General features: G+C 42.9%; 1 protein-coding gene across 5 annotated transcripts in view; it reads right to left on the bottom strand.

The window, feature by feature from the left end:
* CCDC92 (coiled-coil domain containing 92) overlaps positions 1-23,301 on the bottom strand; it is a 73,800-nt gene that overhangs the window by 44,847 nt on the left and 5,652 nt on the right. For 3 of the 5 annotated variants that reach the window (XM_051634174.1, XM_051634176.1, XM_051634178.1), the window contains exons 2-8: positions 18,189-18,403; positions 17,091-17,209; positions 15,976-16,048; positions 15,821-15,885; positions 14,179-14,249; positions 13,478-13,534; positions 12,073-12,147 (exon numbers count right to left, since the gene is read on the bottom strand). The gene's annotated coding sequence lies outside the window, so the exon portion shown is untranslated. The remainder of the gene's footprint in view (positions 1-12,072; positions 12,148-13,477; positions 13,535-14,178; positions 14,250-15,820; positions 15,886-15,975; positions 16,049-17,090; positions 17,210-18,188; positions 18,404-23,301) is intronic. The other 2 variants (XM_051634175.1, XM_051634177.1) reach the window with 2 other exon arrangements.

The raw sequence follows: 23,301 nt of genomic DNA, 5'->3' as shown, positions 1-23,301 counted from the left end.
GAAAGTGCCAAAGAACCAGTGCTTGCTTGGATACAGGCAGCCTGGCTGGGGAGGGCTTGAAGCTGATGCACTTGTGCAAAGAGCATTCACAGGAGGAAACTTAAAAGAGAAGCTAGAGCAGAGGATGGAGCTAGCAACCTTTCCTGTGCTGAGGAGAAGGGACCTGTGGTATGGGGACACTGCTGATCCACAGCTGAAGAGCAAAGCCTTCCAAACACAGTGCAGCACGCAGGAAATCACTGACAGATACTGTTTTCAACCAGGTCTCCGTGCACTCAGTAAGTGCATGGCAAGAACCAGACCAGACACTGGGGACTAAAGCAACTCTCCCTTTCTGACAGGGAAGACAAAGATTAGCCCTGTATGCTTTTAAACAGGAGGACAGTGTTGCTCTGGAGATGAGTGCAGAGCAGTTCAAAGAAATAAATACCTCTGTCCCCAAATTTTATATCAGAGAAAGATGGTAATTTATACCCTTCAGATACTATTGAAAGAATTTCCTACCTACAACAAAATAATGGCACCAGAAAGTTAACATTTTTGCACTGCAGATTCTGTTTCTTGACTTTTCTGAGCTATTTCCTTGCTCCCATCCATCACGACACTGACTGGATAATTTCCCCCCCCCCCCCTCCAGTTTTTGTAGAACTAATCTTTTGAGTTTTGTGAAGTTGATCTTGGCTCGTGACACACAGCCCACATCTGTTTTCCTAGGCCTTACCATTTGACTCAGAATGATTGCATTTTAACTTAATCCCCCCACAGCTACCGTCAAGTTTAAAACCAAAACTAAACCCTCCCACCACCACCAAGGCATACCTGATGTCTGGGAAGGCACATGTCCCCTCACCTCCTGGCACTGAATAGTGAAAGGTTACTGTAAGAATGTTGACTGCTTATTTATTATTAAGATGATATGGTGTGAACTGACAACATAGGTTAAATATAATTATTCTGTATGAGTGGCTTGTCAAAGCTCTCTTTTGGTTCTTATCCAAGATGCTCTGAAAGCACATCGTTAAAGATAAGTGTGCGCACAGACTAGTGGGATGTGACATGTTCTTAAACTGCTCATGTTGGTTTTGCCACCTTTTGAAATCAGGGCCTGAGAAAGTGTCCGTTCCTGTTCTCTGGCAAACTGCCACACACTTCCAGCAGAGACTGACTTTGGACTAAAGACCTCACTACTGCATGTCCCAATGTGACAGTGACTTGTCAGAACCATCTCCAGATACTGCAAGAGACACCAAACTTCCAGGTGGAAGGTACTTGCTGAAAAGTTTGGTCTCTCAAGAGTCAGACTTTCCCAAATTGAAACTCTGCAAACTATTAACCCTCTTTGAAAACATAAGCTCTTAACTTCTTAGGACCTTGCTGAATTTCAGTTAGGGTGATTGGAAGGGAGAAACACTGAGTTCAGTAAGGCAATGACTACATGAGAGATAGGATACGCTCCAGCAAGAACACTATGTTGGCAGGTAGTCAGAAAAGCTCTGCTGGACCTCTGCAAATTCATGACCTTCAGTTAAATTTGGCTTGATATATCTGGGCTGGACACACTTTGTACCATTCTGCATCTGGTAAGACAGTTAATAAATTCTTGTTTCAGCATCATCTTTCCTGTGGTATTTTGCTCATTCTAATTCTGCTACTAGGCAGAACTCAGAAATGCAGGAATGTGAAGGTTAGAGGGAAGGGTTTTGTCCCAAGTACAAAACACTAAATCTGGGCTGCAGTACACATTTCCTTGCCTGTGGAAGCCCCCAGACCAACAGAAATGATGAAGGCCATAGATTAAAGGCAGCTGCCCACCAGGGTAACTCCCTTTCTCTGGCCCAACTCTGACCATCTCTACCTGGGAAACCCAGGAGCAGGATGGCTACAGACCTGAATAGTGACACTCAGCTAAAAAGAGAAAAAAAAAAACAAAACACGAAAAAAAGAGAAAGTTTGAAATGCTGCAGTAATTATTCTGAAGAACAAAAGAAGAAAATAGCTTTCACAGGGGCAAATGACTATGATTTGGAAAAAAGGTAAAGTTTTTAAACTCTTTCACAGAGTAAGTTCTCTGTTTGCAATTAGGAAATGTTAGCTCAGTCAGGCATGGAGAGTGCTTCCTTGCCAATGTCCGAGTCTTGTTTTGTCTCTGATAATTCTACATTCAGCTTTGAAGAGACAGCTCATGTTTGATGTTAGTGTGTCAATATATAAGGCAAAATGCTGTCCTGGCATATTCTGACCCTTAAAGAAAAAAAAAAAAAAGGGAGTGGATCAGATTAGTTTTTTTCTTGGCAGATTTATTGAAGAGGATAACTCTTGGGTTTGGGCACGTGGCTTTTGCCATCATACTTCGCAGAGGTGCATCCAGATTGCTACACTGGAAACAAAGTTTGAAAGCTGGACTAGGAGCAAGGGTCTATCTTTCACTCCTCCTCTGGGCTGGTGTGCTTACTCTGAGTTCTCCAGCCCATTGCAAGGTGTTATGTTTGTGTAACGAACTATATTAGTTCCTTATAGCTCCTCTGTATAAGAAAGCCTGAGATGCAGAACAATCCATTCCTCAGAGTTATTCCTGTAAGTGGCTGTGTCAAAACAAGGAAAACTATCAGCCAGAACAGCTGCATCTGAACATCTCCCTTTAGATACGTTCTTGGCCACGACAAGGAAGAATTTAGAGAAGTGGCTGTTGGACTGACATTTGGATGCATTTTAGAGCAGCATAACACATCAAGCCTCCTTGGAACTGAGCCCTCCTCACTTCACCTGGTCCAGAGTACTTTGTGTCTCCTTGCAACAGGTGGCCCTTGAAGTCAGCAGAGCTCCAAGCCACACTGCTACTCATATATACTGTTCTGCTCCATCTTACTCATTCCCCTTGACCCTTTTATAGTCACTGTTTCTCCCTGCACTGAAAATAAAGACCCTTGAGAAAAGCAGGCACATCTTGGGACAACTAAGAGACTCCAAAGCTGAAGACTTTGAAAAAAATCCGGAGCAAAGTGAGAGCAACACATTTACAACAGTCACCTGAGTGTAGCACTCCACAACACACCAAAAGCAAGAGAGTTGAACATTGCTTTTTTTTAAACTATAGATGGGCTGCATTAACCACAGAGGAAATGCAAGATGAGCTGATGTCTGGAAGTAATAAAAAACGTTTGCATAACACGCATGGTGCATTCAGATCTAGCAGGAGGTACTGGATCAAGAGTCCAACAGGCTGGGGACCTCCTTTGTTAATGGAAGTGCAGACTCATAAACCCTCTCCCAAAAGTGACCTGAAAGCACTTTCTCAGGGAAGAAGGTGGGTCAGCCTCCCAAGCACAGGTACCGTTTCACCTTTCAGTCAACTCAGTTTCCAGGTGACCCCTGCTACACCTGACAACCATTTTTGAGATACTACAACTAGATACACAGAGAGAATTCTCATGATCCAAACAACTATGGGAAGTTTTACCTCCTAGACTCATCCTGGAATTAGGGCACAGAAATGGTGGTACAACAAACTAGCACAGAGCACCATCACAGACCAAAAGCTGCATAACCACAGTGAAACATGCTGGTGTAGTAAAACCAGTCCTGCTCTCTGCACTAGCATGGAGGTTGCCAGCAGTGTCTCTCCACCACTGTACAGGGCATCCCTCAAACTTGCTCAGGTTACAATAAGTCCCAACTGTTCTGTGCTGCAGGCACCAGTCAACTGCTGATGGCTGGAGTTGAGAGAACCTAAACAAAGCCATCCCACAGTCATCCTCATTTACTGTGTCACCCCTTTTTTTCTTCAGAGGGTGACATGACTAAGAAAGCATATATCAGTGCAGTAACAGATAGGATCATCCAAAGCCATGTCCTCGGACACTGTTGCCACATGTAACATCAGAGCACAGACCTTCTTCTTTAATGTAAGTAATAAGGGCCTGTGTTTTTTGGAGCAAGGGGAGTGTGGCTAAGATTCTTCCCTTGCTGACACACCACAGTGCTAAGCTGCTGTGGCAGGCACCAGAAGCAGCGACAAGAAGTCAAAGGCATAATAACCTAAGGAAGGGCAGGAGAAATCTAAACTGAGATGTCATAATAACATAAGCCAGAATTCGTTACCCTCGTAACCAAAAAAGCTATTGATGTGCCAGTTTCCACCCATAAATAGCTACAGTTGAGGGTCTGAGTTTATGAAGCATTGAATGACTTGCCACATGTTGCACTAGATGGTTTTGGTCGGAAGTTCACAAAGAATCAGTTAGACAGCAATTTCTCCTGTTGAGACAAAACCCAAGAGCTAAAAACTGCCTTGCCAAACCCAGAAGATAAGCACAAAGACACATTGTTTTAAATCACACGGGAGCAGAATGTGCTGAACACATAAGGAACAAAGCAAATACAGACTCTTGGGGTGTTTAGACTACAGCCTGTCTGCCTCTTTCCAAGTTGGGTTGAATGAAAAAGCAATTTACAGTGAGTTCAGGATTATTGCAGACATGCCAGAGAGTCTCAGCTGCACAGCGAGTTGTTTAACCTGGGAAAGGCAGCTCATTCCCAGGTAAAGTTTCCAGGTGTTTACAAGGCAAGGAGGAGACACAGCTTGAACAGTGCAGTAGCAAGGAGTTGGCTCACAACAACTGGCCCTTGTCCCCGTTTTCCCCCCATTTCATATGCTGATGCCCAGGCCTCTTGGCAAATGGGTCTCATTGTGTTTTCTGCCTTTATCTGGGATAGCTTTATCCCTGAAGATGTGGCGGGGAAAGGAATGGTCAGCAGGAGACATCCCAGGTTTGCCCTGGCCTTGTTTCTCTGTCAGTGATTTGCTTAGTTCTTGTGCCCCGAGCACCTCATTAACCACCAGAAATAGGTCTAATATCCAGGTTTTAAACTTGTTATTCCCTGGAATAGAATCAATAGGTAGAAGCATGTAAGGAGTATGGAGAAACAGTTGAGACACTACAGATCTTCCATGCTGGTTGGCAAGTAGATGAATCCTGTTACCCATAAAGGGACAGGCAGTCTCTGCCACAGATCAAGTGTTGTCTGAGACTTCAGTACCTTCTGCCTTCACTTCTCTTCCCCTTTGCCTGCACAGATTGCAGGTTCTCTGGGGCATGGCTTATCTTCCATCTTCTGCACTTTCAGGCAGCACTGCAACTCTCACACCGTGGGTGCCAGTGTCAGCCAGCAGAGCAGTAGGAGACTTTCCCTTGCAGTAGTCACTCCTAATTTATCCCAGCAATAGATCACTCTGGGACATATCCCCATATATTTGCCAAGCCTGCTAAAACAAACACGAGGAAGCTCCTTGAGGCAGGTCCCTTGGCTTCCCAGCTCTCAGACAGCTCTGAAGGTCTCAACCCACCAGTAAAAAGGCAGGAGGGGAGCAAACAGCATTCGCTTTGTGCGACATGGAGGGCTGAGAGAATTTGGAAGATACATTATTCACAATAAAAAGTGGTGCAAAAACAGATTAGGAAACTACTGTGCCGTGACTATTAATGAAGCGATAGAAAATATCAATCACTCCCCAGCCTCTGAAGCTTGCTGTGAGAAAAGAATTAGGAGATTTTGTGTTCCAAGTACCAGGAAACCGCAGGGCCCTGGTGCCTAGTTCTCAAAAGAACACTGTTTGAATCACAGGGAGGAAAGCAGAGTGCTGCAAAGAGAGCCAAAGGCAGAGTTTAAAAATAGCAGCTTTCAGTTTTGTTTCTTTTTTCTTCTTCTTGAGTGCCTGGATATAGGATCATGTCAGAGGGTGGATAAAGAGAGCAGACCAGCCCCTGTGGAGACCATAGTCTTCCTGAATACAGTACTGCTGGTCAGGGGTTGTGAGCTGTTAATTTTGCTGTTCATTTCCCAGTTCTTCCTCCAAAGGAAGAAGCTCATCCTGCTCCTACTGTCCCCCTAGCCCAAGAGAATGGCACTGGGGCAGTGGGAATTGGGCAGCTTAACTAGCTCATCAGGACAAGCAGGAGCCAGCACAAAAGAGAAAAGCTCAGGGCTGAATGGGTGATCAAGCATGAACCATCCTGTTCTGGACACAGGCAAGGCCAATTTTCCATAGCAGTAAGGACACTTCTGAAATGCTGAGCAAGGAATGAGATTTACTAACACGTTTGTGCTAATGCTCTGGGTCTGTGTGCAAGGACAAATCACGCCTGGCTGCTGCACACCAGCAAATGTGCTCAGCCATAGTAGTACACAAATCACTTAAACCTCTACCAACATATTGTGAGATTGACTTGTTGCAAGTTCATTTTCTCCTATGACTGGCAAGAGCTTCTGGGCTCTAGTGTAGAGAGTGACCAAAGTGACCAACTAGCACACAAATCACACAAAAACTCAAATACCTTTTAAAAGTAAACCCCTAGTACTTATAATTATGCTGACAGAGTCCTAAAGGAACAGTTTACCTGTACACAGAAAAATCCTGAACATCTGGAATCTGACGTATTTCCTTGTAAAGAAGTTTCTTTACAAGAAATTCTTCTGTTCTTGCTGTTATTTGAGGTAGGTAGCTGACATAACCAACTGGACCTGTGTGGCACAGAGCTTTTCATTCCTGTGGCTCATCAGATGACCTAGGAACCCAGCAGTGCAATGTGCCAATGTCACTGCCTCGTCACATGCACAGGCTGTTAAGCACCAAACTTTAAAAAAGCTGCTTCTATGAAACTTGGGAATGTTGTGGCACCATTCTAGCACCTCCCATCCAAAGCAATACATGACACATTGTACTTCTGGAACAATTTTGGTCCTGGCTACGTTTTGGGGCTATAAATGCAGACAGCAGTGGAGAGGGGCACAGGGGAAGAGTAGTGTACAGCTGGCAGTGATGATGGATGCTGTTTTTTCCAGAGTCCAACATAGCTGCTACAAGGAATAAGCCATGTGCAAGGAATGCTGCATCATGCTCACACTTCCCAGGTACTCCCTGGATTGAAAACCTGATGGATTTCTGTATCCTTTAGTGCTGGCTGCAAAGTAGGTTTTCTTGAAGTTTTAGAGACCAGCAATACAAAGGTACTTCCAAGAGAATGACATTGCTAAGGTACATTTTAATACAGCAGTGGAAAACAGGGTTTCTGGCAAAACCAAACATTTTTTCCACGAACAATTTCACTTTATGGAAAGGATGTGGCTGTGAACATGCATTTTGTTATGATGGGGGTGGGGAAGCTAACACCATCTCCTAACATACTCAGTGCCATTTGTGTAACCCAACAGTTTTTAAGCCCAGGGCAAGGTGTTGAAGGCCCCTCCTGGGGCAGAAAGTAAAAGGCCTTAGTGGCACTTAAGATTTCCTTGCAGCTTCTCTGTGTATCTGAATTACAATCCAGAGCTAGACTTAAGTAGCCTTTTATATTCTGATCAAGAATCCTCCATAAAAAAATCCTACTGAATCTAAAGATTTTCATATGAGTTAAGGTTAATTCAGCCTCCTGCTGTCAAGCCACCCGCTTTCTGATATCTTCTGTGACAAATACGAGGTGATACAGAAGAACAACACATTTCAAATTTCCTTTTTCTCCATGAAGATCTTACCTAGGACATTAAAATACCCTTGTCAAAGGATAAAGCTTCAGTGGGACCATGTTAAGAAGAAATTTGCATTGAGAAAAGCAGTTCAGTCATGTTTTGACATGAGAGTTCACACACATCACGGCCTGGTCCCAGGATAACCAGTGGGAAAATCCTTTTCTGCATTAGGCCCAGTGGTTTGGATCATACTGTTGCTGGCGGTCACTTGACCTGACTGTCTTGCCAGCTCCCAGATTCATGCTTTCCTCCTTTGTTCATCAGTTACTTGAAACAACAATATCTCATTCCCCTCCTGTTTTCAAGAAAAAGATCCCCTTGAGAAGTCTTCCCTGGTCTCTTCCCACTTACACCTCCAGCTGTTTTTTACTTTTGCATTACTACTTCTGTGCAAATCCAGGTCAACTCTGAAAATAACTTCCTGGCATTTAAAAAAAAAAATTCCACTCAGTGATTTTAGATGGAATTTTGAACCTTTCAAATTAAATGCCTGTGACTGATCAGGGACATCATACAAATCATCCCATTTCTATCCCTGAATTGGATAAGGAGTCTCAGCATAAATTTCCCAGGTGACGCAAACTGTGTTTTTTCCATATATTCGTGCCTTCAGATTAGTTCTCTGCTAACTCACCAGTGGTAAATTTGGCTATAAAACTTCATCATCAGGTGCTTTGTGAGCCAAATCTCTGAAACCTTACTCAAGAGGATTGCCTACTGGCCTACAGAACAAGACAAAACTATCACAAAGAGCTCATTTCATTATCACTTCACTGAACAGGTTAGATCAATGTTAAGCCCCAGCACCAGGCATCGCAGAGCAGCCCTTGGCCTCAAGAGTTTAAGATCCAAACCAGATAAAACTGAGCATAATCCTGAATTGCCTTTTCTTATGCTGGATTATTTTAGAGGGATAAAGCTGCAGGTTTTGGCACACAGTAGCCAGCTCTGAACAATTTGCTTTGTATCCAGACAGCTTAAAAGATACCATGGTGAATTCATCCCACTGATCTTCATTTGGGAAAAATCCCAGGTCTAGGATTTAAGTCCACTTTTTGATTGCACATTGTAACTGTGCCAGACAAGCATCCAAAGGAGCAGCATTACCTCTATCAGATCCTCTAGGAATTGACATTAATGTCAATGCCCTTGTTTATCAAGGAACTCAGTGCCACGTGGCTACCATAAGCCAAACGAGCCACAAAACTTTACATGCACTCAAGAGCAAGCCTGAGTTACCACAGTTATGACACGACATCAACATGGTCCACATCTGTACTCCTAACATGGCCTGGAGCCCTGAAGACTCCCCTGGGAACCCCAAACAGTTGTTCACATCTAATCTCTGCCTCGGTTTTAGAGGGGAATTTCCTCTCTGCGCTTCAGGTGGAACACTGTTTTAAGCAAAGCTATTGCAGTCTGATGACTGAAGAGGCAAATTAAGGGAAGGCATCCAGTAGCTGGAAACGCAGCTCCATTACATTATATTAAATATTAAGCTCAGTGCAGCAAGCCAGACAATTGCATACTGAATTAATAATGTTATTTATTCCATTTAGTGGAGTATGGAGGACACTTCATCATCACAGCATTTTAGATCAGAGCTCAGCTCAGCTGATCAGCAACAGCTCAGCTCCAAGAGTATTTTATGGAAAACACAGACATGGATTGAGTAGCTGGAAGTGAAGAGAGTGTGAATGTGTGAAATACAGCAGATTTGGTAATAAAGTTATATGGCCTTGATTGTCCATTTGGATACTACTGTTTCAGCCACATTTTGTCTTAAGAGAGCATAAGCAAGTCCCCAAAGATAAGCTTGGGATGGAGCTTGTGTAGGATCTGGAGGCACTTAACTTTCTTTTTGTAAAACTTTTACTATTTTTAAAAGAAAAAAATATCTGCTCAACCAAAACAATAAAATGCCATGGAGAATTCTGAATCTGCCTTTTTTTTTTTTTTTGGCAAAATGTGAATAAAATAATAAAGATGAAAAAAATATGGCAATACAAGTGTCTGAAAGCAGTTTTTAATATATATATTTTTTAACCCTAGAACAGTCAACTATTTCTCTGGGCTTCAATACTGAAAATTAAATACATTTTTGCAGGAAGTTTCAGCAGTAGGAAACCCACCTTTAGACATACAGGGATAAAAATATTAAAGAGCTACAATAAGACACTCAAGGTATCTCCTCTCTCATTCTTCTTTCACTTTCCTACTTGCTAATTTTGGGGTCTGTAATTGCCAGCTTTTACAGCTGTAAGAAGAAATGGATCCCTTGGCATCATGCAAAAATCAGCATTTTTCCTCATCACTCAGCAGAAACACCCTGTCACTACTTAGGTACATTTCTCAACCCTAATCACTTCCAATTGCTGTGGGTTCTAAAATTCAGTCTACTGGAGAAAGAAATAACAGATCTGCCATTTCCTGCAACTCTAATTTCCATGCCTTTCATGGAGCAATTTAATTTGACTTCACAGGAGCCTATCTGGATTTACACCTGTGTAAAAACAAGGCAAGAAAACCTGAGCCTTGGTGTGGAATATCAAGTTCACAACCATGTTTTGTATCTTCAAGAATCTCCCCATCTACAAAGGTGAACAGCTGTTGCTCTAAGTCAGACAGTCTTAACCAGCCATTAGAACTTCATCCAGATGATCCGTTAAAAATATACAAAGGCAATGTTTTGGAAATAAAAATCTACCCCAGTGTCCTCAGGGACACCTTCTGCTGGAGAAAAATCTCATAATTCAAAGCTAAAATTAGTTCACTTCAATGCTTTTTCAGGAGAGCCACGATCCTCAAGAGTAACATTGCCTTGAAAAGGCCTGTTAGATGACTTAAGGGATCCTCAACATCTGGCAGATTGGTACATACTGCATTGGAGACATCTAGGGTATTTCTAGCTTCTCCGTGGGTGTAACTCTTCACTGTTAGCTAGAATGGCTGTATCTGGTTCAGTTCCCATCAACCATTTTCTCTATTTGAGTAACAAACACTTGCTAAAGTGTGAAAACAGCTGGCAGAGTTGGCTGTAGCTTGTGCTAACAAAACAACTTCTTGTTTCTGACCACAGACTGGCCTTTAAATTCCGACTGTGATTGCCAAGGGCTTTTCTTGGCTTTTTGGATGAGACCACATCACCTAAGATGTACAAGTTGGCTGTGTTAACAGTTGGCTTTGGGAGAATAACACTCACTGTCAGGAGGGATAAAGCTTTGTGTAAGTAGAGGGGAGCAGGATAAGCAGCCCCATTTTATTAGCTGGAAAACTGAGGCACAGTAAGATTAAATTATTGGCCGCCAGTCATTTCCCAGCAAGACAAAGAGACCCATATATCCCTTTCTGAGGGAAGTGCCCAAATTAAGACAGGCCAACATTCAAGACTTAGCTACACATGACTCACCAACGGTGTGAGTCCAACCAGGACTGCTGGACTGAACCTCCTGCTCTTGGAGGTGGTGATCATACAGGTAACTGTGCTCCAGGGTCACTCTGGCACCCAGCTTCCCTGGGACACCAGGAAGCCCACACGACCTCCTGCTCTTTAATAACTCCCAGTTCCCCGAGTACAAAGCACACATCTTCTCTCACTCATACTAAGAGCATAAAATGCAGCTCAAAGGGGCAAACTGGTTGGTCAGCCTTGCACTGAGCACTGAATGATCATCTATTCCCAGAGTGGCAGTTTCCTCTACCTTCAGCAAGGTCACTGCTTAGTCCTGAGAGGCAAGGCCAAGTAAGGTACCACTGTTCTGTTAGGCTTTGTCATTTGTCTTTCCAAGGGTACTTGTGTCAGACATAACACAAACATGGAAAAACCATTGAAACACAGACAGAGCTCTGCCTTGAACCTCCAGACAGGCACACAGCGTAACAAGCTCACTCAATTCCTTGTGTTCTTCTGAGACCATGAAAAGGAACTTTATGATATGCTGGAAGGGATGAAGTATTAACTATCAAAAACTAGACTGAAGTAACCAAGAGCCTGGATTATTTTCTCTTTGATGTATGCTTATGTAAATTTAAATAAATATGTTCAAATGCAACCTTTCTTCAATTCCAGCAGAGCTTATTAAATCTATTTAAGTGAGACAAGCTAGGCTCCATGCAACCCCAGGAACTCCCCTGACAGTTTGTCTTCCTACTTAACGTGATACTCTACGATTACACATACCAGAGCCTTTCATTCAAGCATTTCAATTTACAAATACTTTTTACATTTTTTAACGCCCCTGTGGGCAAGCATTAAGAGTCCACTTTATTCAACAGTAATCAATCGAGGCGCAGAGAGGCAGCCTGTTTTGCTCCAGATCACGCACTGAAATACTAGCAGAGTTTGGAAAACTCCTTCTTTGTCCCTCCTTAGTAGTCACTCAAAAACACAATTTCCATTAACATCAGATACATATACTTAATGCTGGGCCAAATACTCTGAGCAGAGATGCAGAGAGCAGTCAGTAGCAAACAGGCCATAGGAAGCCAATAGAGACTAACTTTGCCCAGAACCAGCCACCACGAGGACCCCGTCACTCCAAGTTCACTTACCAAGCAAGTGCTGCTGTCTGTCCTGAAGATCTGTCAGACATCTCCTCCACGGTGCTTCACAGAGCTGAGTATCTTCTAGGGGAGAAAAAGGTATTACTAAATTACATCAATTCAGACTTACGTTTTCTCAGACATAATACAAACTTCACATCCCCTACACAGACTAATTTTCTTTTTTAAACTGTCAATTCCATTATTTCTGGAGTTTTTAAGTGCCATTTAATAACAAGACTAGTTAAGTCCAAGCTTTAGGGCTGGTGGAGCTGAGAGAAGGCTGCCCAGTCTGATTAATATCAAGAAATACAGGCTTCAGTATGACTCGTACCAGGGCCAGCCACAGGGCACCAGCTTCTCTCCTTTTGGGTCTCCAAATAGTCTCTGTCACCCCCTAAATACTCAGAAGTACTTCAGCAATTAAATGTAGGCCTTAAAAGCAGGACCTAAGAAGAGACTCCCCTTCAAACTTAAATTTTTAAACAAACCACACACAGCAAAGTACCTTGCAGGCAGGAACCCAGCTCCCACTGACACCTTTGCCTCATACCTGTAGGACGTGAGCCCTAGGGTGGAACAGAGCTGCCTCCAGCTGGCAGGTAACACCTTCCCTGCTGGGCTGCTGCCAGGGGCTTCAGGTGACAGAGATTTTAAATAAAAGAGTAAGCCACAAGCTCTTTGTCACAGAAACTAGGGACATTACTGCATGTCCAAACTATGTTCTATCTGTATTTCTTCATAAGTCCTTTGTAAGTAGAGTGTAATTACACACAAAGAAGCCCCTTCCCTCCCTGGGTCTGAAGAGCACCAGCAGCTTTGCTCTAGCATTACCCATCAGAGACTGTTCCAGAGATGTCTCTGCAGAGAACAAATTAGCTAAACAAGGCCCAGCTGTGCTGCTTTAAGGCCACTGAGCACCAACAGCCCCATAGAATTAGAAAAAATTCACCTCCCTTGCCTTTGCTTAGGTTTTATAGTGAGACAGTGAGCTGGCTGCAGCAAGGACAGAAGATAAAACCCAAAGTGCAGGTGACCCAGGCTGCAGCAGTGAGACCAGGAGAGGAAAGGCCTGGGGATGGTTCGCATTTATGTTTGCAGGCTTTTCCTGAAATGTTTTAGTGGGATAGACTGAAAACTGCCATCCCTCCATGTAAATAAAGGGATTTGTTATAAAGCTAAAGGATCCCGCTTTTAAGTAGTTCCCAAGAATATGAAGTGACAATGAGGTGCCTAAGAAAATAACTTTCCCACTGCCTGGAAAAACCCACTCCTAGGACGGTAACTTCACAGCTGTGATCAATACAGGTTTTGAAAGAAAACAGGGCTCTAAAAGACTCTGTGTACGGTTTGAACAAGGAGAACACGGATAAGAAATAAAACTGAGGTATTTTTTTAAAGGTCTGTGTCTTACCTTCAATTATCAGCTGGTTACGGCCCACCAGTTGCTCTGTGGGAATCCCACACACACCTGGCAAACAAAGGGAGCAATAAACTGCTGTTTGTGGCCTTGTGCCCATCTAGGGGATCACCCTGGCAGTTTGGGGCCATTGTGCGTTCCTACAAACCCTTCAGCTGCCACTCTCTGGCTGCCCCATCACTGCAAAAGGTTATTGGGACTTTTTTTTTTTCCTTCACATGTCTCCATAGAGAATTTTATAGTCGTATTGTGCTGAAAAGGCTGGAGTAGAGAAACACAAGCCCGTGACCTCCAAAACCTCAGGGCTCCATGGGAGTTTTGCAGTTCATTTACACTGAGGAAGGATTTGCCGCCAGGTTTGAACCCTCAACACCTCCCACTGCTTCCTGGACACACAGCTTTCTCTTACTCTCTCCCCACCCTGTCCTGTGGGTTTCTGAGAACAAAGAAACTGGTGTTTGACAATTGCTCCACGCAGAATCATTATGTGTGATCACAGAGTCCAGCAATGGAAAAGATTTATCCAATGGCCAGTCCCACTTTTCTGCAGAGGGCCCTGCCTGGTGGCTTTTCTCTGCCACTGACTGTGGCAAGTCAGGAACAAAACAGTTGCCACTTTTAAAGAGCTATGTTCTCACACAAAGTTATTATGGACAAAGAGCAAGCAAGATCAGTTCATGAAGAAATACACTCACCACACTTCCCCCTCCTGTCATTCCACTGACTCCACGGCAATTGCAACAGCACTGAAGGTGGACCTGTCCATCTAGGAGAAAACAAGGCTTCCTTCAAATCCTCTTTTATTTACACCAGTCAGCTGTACTGAGTGTATCAATTCAATCAGCTATTTCCTTAACCATAAAACCAGATGTGTGCTGTCACGGCCCATCTACAGTGACTGAATCCATGCCATTTAGAAAATGCAGAATAAAAATAAAAAATCCCAAGAAAGCTGAGATATGCTGATGTTTGGAGCTCTCAGAATTTCCTAGGTAAATTGTTTTTCTTCTGAGTCCCATTTATTTTTGTTACCTCCAAAGAAATGCTGTTTTAGCCACATTTCTTGGAAACAGTATTGAGATCTAATGGGTTGTTACTGATGTGAATTCTTAAGGGAGAGGCTGAAGAACAGAGGGAATGCAGTATTATCTTTGCTTCTGGGCATCAGCAACTTCTGCAAGCAATGTGGTGCAGTACGTGTCATTCTTTGCTGAGACAATTAATTACCTTGGTCCCTAAGGAGAACAACTATTCATCTTAAAAAAACACTGCAGCCCTTTGGACTTAGGTTAGCTTCTGGGCATCTGGGTAGATGTGTGAATTAAGGAGGCTGCATTGCTCAGTTTCCCTTTGTTTCTCCTCAGATCATGTTCTGTTGTTTTCCACTACAGTTCTTTCGGACATTCCAGGTCAGTGCACCAGCTCCTCTTTGCAAAGAGTCACCTATGAAATGTGGCCTCTCTTCATCTGAGCTTTGAGTTCCGGTGACCAGGTCTCCAGGTCACCTGTTTCCCAAGTAAGCCTAAAGTAGGGTCCCCATGGAGGCTTGTGGCGAGTTCTCCATCTGATGAGCCTTTCCTCTTCCACATAGGATGCTGTGGGTGATGCAGGTGGAGTCCACACACCCACAGCCCAACAATCTGGAGAGCCTGCCCGTAGGCCACTCTTGTGGGGATGAAGACACAAGAGGAACAAATGTCTGTGCCTGCCACTAGAGAGAGGAGCCTTTGAGCAGGAATGGGGTGGGATTTGCTGGCTGAAGGGTGTTTTAAGTAATGCAGCTGTAATGTGCTACATGCCAGATTGTAGGCATTCCTGGGGCAGCTCTCCAGAATGTGAATAAATTTGGGATGTATGTATAAACCACCATACAACGTGGGCCCTAAGAAGCCTGGAGATTGCATGGCATTGACTTTGTACACATAGAGCCTGAAGGGATTTATCCAAACCCAGAGGCTTCTGTCAATTCCAGGATCCACATGGGCTGATCAATTCTCGCTCTACATAGGAGAAGTTTTCTCATAGCATCATACCTCTTCAACACACAAAAACTAATTTCCAGTTGCATTGTCTCTTGCCACCACAAGATAATATAGCTGGGAAATAGCCACAAATGTGATCAGTAGGGAGGCAATGGGAATGTGAGACTAAGCTGTGTCATTGGGGAAGGCCTGAGTAGGCTTCAGAGTCTCCAGCCTGGTCCATTCTGAGGTCCCAGTTGCAAAGGCAGAGTCACAAGTTATTAACTGTGTGGGGAAGTGTAAATTTTAGAAAATTAATGATTCAAATTCAGGAATTACTGAACAGCGCTCAGACAAATGATATCCTAATGCCTACCTAAACAGTACCTGTCCAGTGTATACATCAGCTCTATGTCCAGTCCTGTGCCATTTTTACATTGCCTGGAAAAAAAAAACAGAGGGGAAATAAAGCATCACAGACAACAAGTAAGAGAGAAAGCGTAAACCGATCTTTAACAGCTGAGTACTCACAGTCTCTAGGAAAAGATTGCTGCCATATAGATGTTGTTTCCTCTGGACCTCAAAGGAGTCAGTGGGAGTCTTTCTGTTGATACAATGACAATGCCTTCATGTAATTGAGTGCCACTAATTAGAACCAAAGGTACGAGAATATTTTCCAAAGATGACTTGTTATTTTTGCTCCCTTATGAGGGCTGTCTGACATCTGAAGAGTGGAGCTCTGCTTGGGCATGGGTACATACATAAATTAGTCTAGAGGTAGCTTGTGCCCTTGTCATAACTGTCACAGTTGCAGAGAGAGATGAGTCAACAGGAACAAACAACTCTGGAAACATGTGCAGCCAAACACTGAGTTTAAAAGCAGGAAAACATCACATGTAATGTTCTGCTCCTGACCTGTACTTTACATGGTACCGTTTAGTGTGTTGTATTTTTCTCTTCCCCAGAGCAGATGGAAACCTGGTCTTAAAACATTCACAATGCATTTTCAAATCAGTAACATATGAGACTTTGTCTAACAGGTAAAGTTGTTGTAAAAATCAATGTCAGAGAGAATGCTTTGCCAATTCAATTATACTTGTTCCTCTCAAACTGAGAAAAAGAAAAAAGAAACAAGAAGAAAGATGTGGGCTTATATCAAGCCCAATAAATGTTATTTGGACTAACATCCCAATTCTGTAAATATTCTCAGGGAATCTTATGCCAAGTCTCCTCAAGGGGTCATAATTAACTCTAAATAGGGTTACCTTGTTTCAGAATCAGTCTAATGTCAAGCAGTGTTTCTGTCTGTGTCCACAATTTTAAAATAATGTTGTATCCATTAGATGGCATGAAGGCTTTCCAGAAATAGGAACCATACATCAACATTGAAACACAAATAAGTGTGATTAGACATGGCAGCTGTCTAGAAAATATTCAGCTATTTCACTGAGTTCTGGGCAGAATATAAATGATTGTACCCATTCCAGTAACAGCAGAACCAGAAAGGCTCCCACATTACCCTCTGCTTCTCAAGGCAAGTTTCATTTTAAGATTGAAAAGAAAAAGAATCCAGCAAGATAAAAGTATAAACAGCTGTGGTCCTGCTGACTTAGCTGGAGACTTCAAGGAGTTTGTGAATCACTCACCCAAAGACATGCAATACACAGCACCCAGCCAAAGTGCTGAATCCAGGCCACTGTGGAAGGGCTGAATGGCACAGGAAAATCCTTGGAAAGGTGTGGTGCTGAGCTTGGAAATCCTCTAACTGCAAAGGACAAGAGGCACAAATGCAGCAGTAGATAACACTGTTATACACTAATGTACACTCTAATGAACTCTCCATGTAGTTCAATTCTCTGGCAGACCTTCCCTCTTTGCCACAACCAAGACATGAGAATGTCCTTGTATCCAGGTATAATACTTGTCATGTCCCAGTCCTTGTTCACAGACTGTTCATAATCTTCCCATAGCTGAAAGACAATGACTAGGAAGCAAATACCAACACCAGGACTTCAGGAGCAAAGCCAAATTCTGAATGACCTGGTCATCTCTCGTATGACAGAAATCTCTTAAAAATACCCAAATACAGAAACACCCTGGAAATCTGTGCTTGGTTATCTTGAAACTAAACCATGCCAGGAATCTGGGTAAGTTTTTGCTTAAAGACTATCATTATTGGCACTTTATCAGATACAGATAAGTTAGGTTTCCAACTTGTAAAGAGAATAATGCAAAAGGAACTGGACTAGATTAATTTCATATGTTTCATTTTAGGACAGGTAGGTTTTTTATTTAAGCACTAAAGAAACACTAGTATAAATCTATGTTATAATAGTGCTGTAATTTATAAGAAGGTTTTGGAGCTTCCAGTTTCATTAATTTCTGCAATATTTAGGGTTGTTTTTTTTTCAATATGGTATCAAGTGAATAAGATTCAGAAGTTGTTGAGCATGCATTTCTTATTTTTTCTGCCAAATACATGGCTACATTCCTTGGTTTGTCCCTCTACCAGAGAAGAATGTAGTTCAAAGGTGTACTGTTTGAGTTGTTAAGACTCACATTTCTAATTATGCTTTCAATAAATGCTAGTGTAACACCAGTCCCCATGATCTGGGGCCTTTCCATAGCATGCTTGCACTGGAGTCTTCACTGTCCCTACAGACCAAAGGCAGAAGCACACCCTGCATTTCATAAGTAAAATGTGACAGGGAGGTTTAATGCTTTATCCAAGATTCTGTGGGTACCTTTTGGAAAGGGTGGAATATAACCTTGGAATCCCTTCAGGCTTGATCCACATCCTTAATCATGTCATCTGTTTCACAAGAAAGAGATGGTTCTCCTTGGAGAAGGAGTGATGTTCCTTGCAGATGTTCCTGACAGGACAGCAGCTGTCCTATCTCTGTAGGGTTCCATGGCTGTCTTGCAGGTTATACATATGAAGCTGTTGGTCATTGTCCTGCTGTGAAAGAAGACAGCAGCTGTGAGCAAGAAGTAGAAATCAGGAAGTGAATAATTGCATATGACCATGAAAACCAGCAGTTGAACACAGCGGTTTCCAGAGGAAGGGTACGAACAGCACAGGAGCATGTTTTGAAAGGATGTGGCTATTTGGAGTAATGTGATAGATTCTGAAGGAAAAAATAGCTTTGCTTTTTGGAATGGATGTCAAAAAAACAGCTCAGGCAGCAAAAATTGTTACTGGCACAGCTAAACTGGAATTCCTCCAGATCTTCAGCCCAGACACCATACAAAGAATATCAGGGCAAAGCTGGAGAGTGAAACAACCTGCAAGAGATGATCAGATCTGTAAAGTAAGGGGCTTGCCAAGATAAGAGATCAGGGAGAGGAGGAGCAGAGGTGTGCTCCAACTGTTGGTGCTGCACAGGGGTGGCATGGCAAATCTACTTACAAGTGTACTGTGGAAGAGGTTGGGACCATCACTGCAAATCTACTGCCTTGGAAAAAAGGTGGAAGATCCTGGAAAACAGAGTATGCTGCAAAAAACCAAACCAAACCAACGAAAACAGCCTCTAAGATGCCATAACCAATCCATTTGGGATTGCTTCTTCCTGGAGGAATAACTTCAGGGAGACCTGTGTTCATAACCTATGCTTTAAAGACTGCATGCAAGTCAGCTTCCCTCCAGCACCTCATGCTGAAACTGCCATGTTAACACACTTCCCATTGGGATACTAAAGACAGCTGGTGTTGGTAAAACACTTTGGGATCTGCAGAAGAACATTTCTAGAAAATGGAATTATATCATCAGGATATATGAAGAAAATCTTAGTAGGCAGAGCACATTGCAGGACACAACATTCAAAACATCCCCATCAAGTCTCCTTTTCTGCAAAGATCTCTGCTTGCATTGTAGAAGCAATAACACACTTTAAAAATACTGCATGGACAATAAATGAAGCCAGTCATTAAGGCACAAACCAAGAGATCAGCTGGAAACACTTTAAGAAACATCACAGTGCTTTTAAGCTGTTATATTTTCTGTTAAAAAGGTGTTGTATTCAGTTCTTTACCTAAAACATTGCTAGACAAGCGGGAAAAGAGATTTAAACCCTCCCAGACATTAAAGTATTACAACATGCTGTAGTTTTATTAGGGAAGAAACACACAATAGGGAGAGAATATCCTTACAGTATCTTTTCACAAATTAACTGGCAGCCCTAAAAGCCATTTCCTTCCAAAAGTCTGGACTGATGTTACATCTGATCTCATGAAAATAGCCATAAAGTCTGACTTACCAAGATGACTCCACTGGCTTTAAGCCTCAATGAATAACATAACCCTAAAAATAGTGTTAGAAGTCTATGAAATCAAAACAAAATTTGATGTAAATACAGTTTTGCAAGTAAAAAAATTAAAAGATTGCATTCTCCATTAGGAAAACACATGTAATACACCACCTAGGGAAAAATCTGCTCAAACACCATGAATGCTGTGGGTATCAGTAGGAAATGCAAACTTTTTGAAGAACAGAACTGCATTTTTACTGATTGTCACAAAACTGAAAAATTCCTTCTGCAAAGTCACGGAAAAGTCCTGTTGGGACTTGGCTGCGAATACTGGGATTGATTGCTCTTGTGATTTGTTTTAACTGAGCTACTCCTGCATGGGGGTGACACAGCTCAGGTCCCCCTGTGAGCCAGAGGGTGCTGCCATTTCTATTTTACAGATGGGGAACAAAGGCAGAGAGGAGTAAAGGGCCAGATTTCTAACTGCACTTGTTTATGGAAATTAAAGGATTTGTTGAAGCACAGCTCAAACATGCCTAGACAGGGCTTGATTTCCTTCCAGCCCACTCCAATGGGAGGCTCCTAAAGAGCATAAAACACAACACCTGAATGCTATGATGAAAGGTTAGAGCCATCTGCTGCAGAACCTGCTGGCTACTGTAGTCTCACTGGCTGACTACTGCTCATCCTCACTGTGGCCATCTGGAGTCATCAGCAAACCACATGGAATGGCTGCAATTCACTCTGGCCTCCAGACTGTGAAGGATGCAGCTTGTAAAATGCAACAGTAAGGATACCATTGACATCTGTTCCAGTCCATTCATACATCAACAAACACACAACATGGGAAAGTGTTCTGAATGCCTAGCAAGTAGTTTCTGTGTAGGTTTGGGGAGCAATCTAGCTTTTCAAGTTAGTCCCTTAGAACTCTGAAGACAACTTAATAGATCAGGGAGTTTCTGCCAAAGGAGCTTTGCTTCTGCTCTGTATGAAGCTTGCTGGAACTTTTAGACATTTCCTTGATGAGTTTCTGAACTGCCTCTTAAAAAAAGCAAAACAAAAGCCAAACCAACAAGCAACACCCCAAGACAAAGGCAGTGTCACTCTCCTGGTGGTAATAGTGCTTACAGCCCTTACAAGAAACTGTCCAGAGGTAAAATTACTCAAGGTAAATCTGGACTATTTCTCAGTTGCACTCTTCTCTCAGTTTATGTTTGAACACAGCCTTGGAAAAGTCCAAGCGCTCCTTCAGTGATCCTGTGCTGTAGTCTCAGGCACAAACTGAAGAGATACAGCTCATCCACACACTGGTTGTATTTCTGCACAACAGATCCCTGAGGGAGAGTGGGAGCTCCCAGCAGATGGGCGGTTGCGGGTGCACACTCTGCCAACAAAGTGAGCAGCCTTTAAAAACAGAGGGTTTCAAATATGATTAAAAGGCCAGGTAGTCTCTAAACTAGAAGAGAATAATCTCTCTGTCTCTGTGAAGTCCCTTCCTTTCCAGCGGCTGTACTGGCTGTTGCAGCCAAGCCAGAATGAAAGATGCTTTGCCTGACTTTCAGTATTTACTCTCACAGGAAGCACAGCATCCTGTCTGGCTGTTGGTGTGCTCACCACCTGACTCCAGCATGCTCCAAACAGCACAGTCTTTTTACCCAGCTGGAATGTGCTGCAGTTCAAATGCCAGGAATAAAATAAGCAAGAAGGGCTGCTCCTATTAACTGGGAGGTCAGGACTCTATTTGCTTAAGGGCTAGCATTGAACTGGATTCTTTCTTTGGCAGCTGGGCAGGGAGAAATGGCACTGTCTGTCTGGGCCCTTAGTGACTAACACAACAAGGACTTCTACAGACCTTGTAGTCCTGCTGAGCCTCCATGCCATAGCCTTCAGCAGTTGGTGAAGGCGACTAGTGAGGAAAGGAGCCAGGTCCAGATTGTCAAAGGGAGTTGAGATCTGCCTTATTCAGTAAGGTGAACATGTCTCCAAAAGAGTTCCTTCCAACCAACATTTCTGTGATGCTGTGGTGTAACATCACCAGCACCCAGAAGCAATTCCAGCACCCATACCATTTGGTACCAATGCATTTGGCAGGATACAGTCCCTGGGCCTGCACCATTTACAGTATGTTGAGACTGGAGAAGGTTCAGACAAGAGCCATGAGTTCAATTAAAAGGTTATAAAACAGGTTTCAAGCAGAAGCATCCAATTCTGCAATTTATTCTTCTTGTTATGAAGTAATCTTGCATTCTGTTGAAGCAGAGCTTTGGGGAACAAAACAGACCATAGGCTTTTCATTCTGGCAGATAAAAGGCATATTGAGATTTGGTGGCCAGGAATGAACGAGAAATTGGAATAGCAGTAAAGTGAAAATTTCTAAACACTGGAACAATTTACTAAGGTTGCAATCAACTCTTCACTAGTGGCAACCTCTGAAGCAAGATTGGACTCCTTTCACAAACACATAGTTCAAAAGACATTGATCTGGAATTGACTTTGATTACTACAGTCTGCATTATACGGAAGATCAGAACTGATAATGCATTGATTCCTTCTTTATGCTTCTAGAATACTATGAATCTTCCTAGAAATGTGGGAAACCTCTGATTCGCCTTTTTACAGATATTAATTGATTTCAAGCTAATGTTACTAGCTCTGCCCAGCTGACCTGAAACTTCCTGCTTGACCACAAGTAATGCCTCCCAGGGAGATGGCTCATTGCTGAACCCATGCAATTCTTGCCTCTTTAACTCAACTTGCATTTTTGGAATTGAATAAACTTAGGGAAAGTTCACAGGGAGCATGAGATCTGTAATTTCATACAATAGCTAGCTGTAAACCCTCTGTCTGTGTTGGTTCAGAAACCAAGAAACCCCCAAGGTACATTTCTTAAAACCCAGTTAAAAACTCCTCCTAACAGCACACAAATGTACAATCTCAAGTTGCACATAACACAAAACCAACCCAGCATTTTACTTCCTAATAAGCATAGCAATGTAAACACAACCACAGACATTGTTTTCTAATTAGAAGAATGTACCATGGGATGTTTACAGACCCCTATGGAAATGTATGGATGTTTGGTTGCCTAGCAAATAAAGGAAATAGAAAGCACTCTCAGCTAGGACATTAATAATTAGGCTGGCAGAAGTGGAAATAAAAGCCCTAGGAGCAAACACAGGGAACAATCCCACACTGACCCAGGAAAGGTCATGCTAGTGGTAATAGGAGGAATATAGAGGTTTGCCTTATCAATGCTTTTTAGTTGAATATTAGCTTACCACACCTCTGTGAGTGAACAGCTGAATTCAGATTGCCTGTAGGAAGGACCCAGTGGAAGAGCCCCCACAGGGAAGCTGCTGTGTGGCCTTGTCCCCATGGGACACAGTCTTGGTGTTTGACACTTGGCAGGACCTAGGAACTTGTTCAGAGCAGGGTATTGCTTTTATGAGAGACTCATGTCCAGTCTGCTCCAGCATGATGCAGCTGCTCCTGTTTGTGCAGAAAGATCAGCAAGAGAGGCTCATTTGACACACGGAGGTAAGACCAAAGAGACACACATTCCACAGCACTTACAAAACATGTCTCCTCATGGCTGAGCCCCAAAGTGCTG

This window comes from Apus apus, chromosome 16 (assembly GCF_020740795.1).
Source record: "Apus apus isolate bApuApu2 chromosome 16, bApuApu2.pri.cur, whole genome shotgun sequence".
Taxonomy (NCBI): Eukaryota; Metazoa; Chordata; class Aves; order Apodiformes; family Apodidae; genus Apus; species Apus apus.
This window is presented reverse-complemented; position numbering and strand designations above follow the sequence as displayed.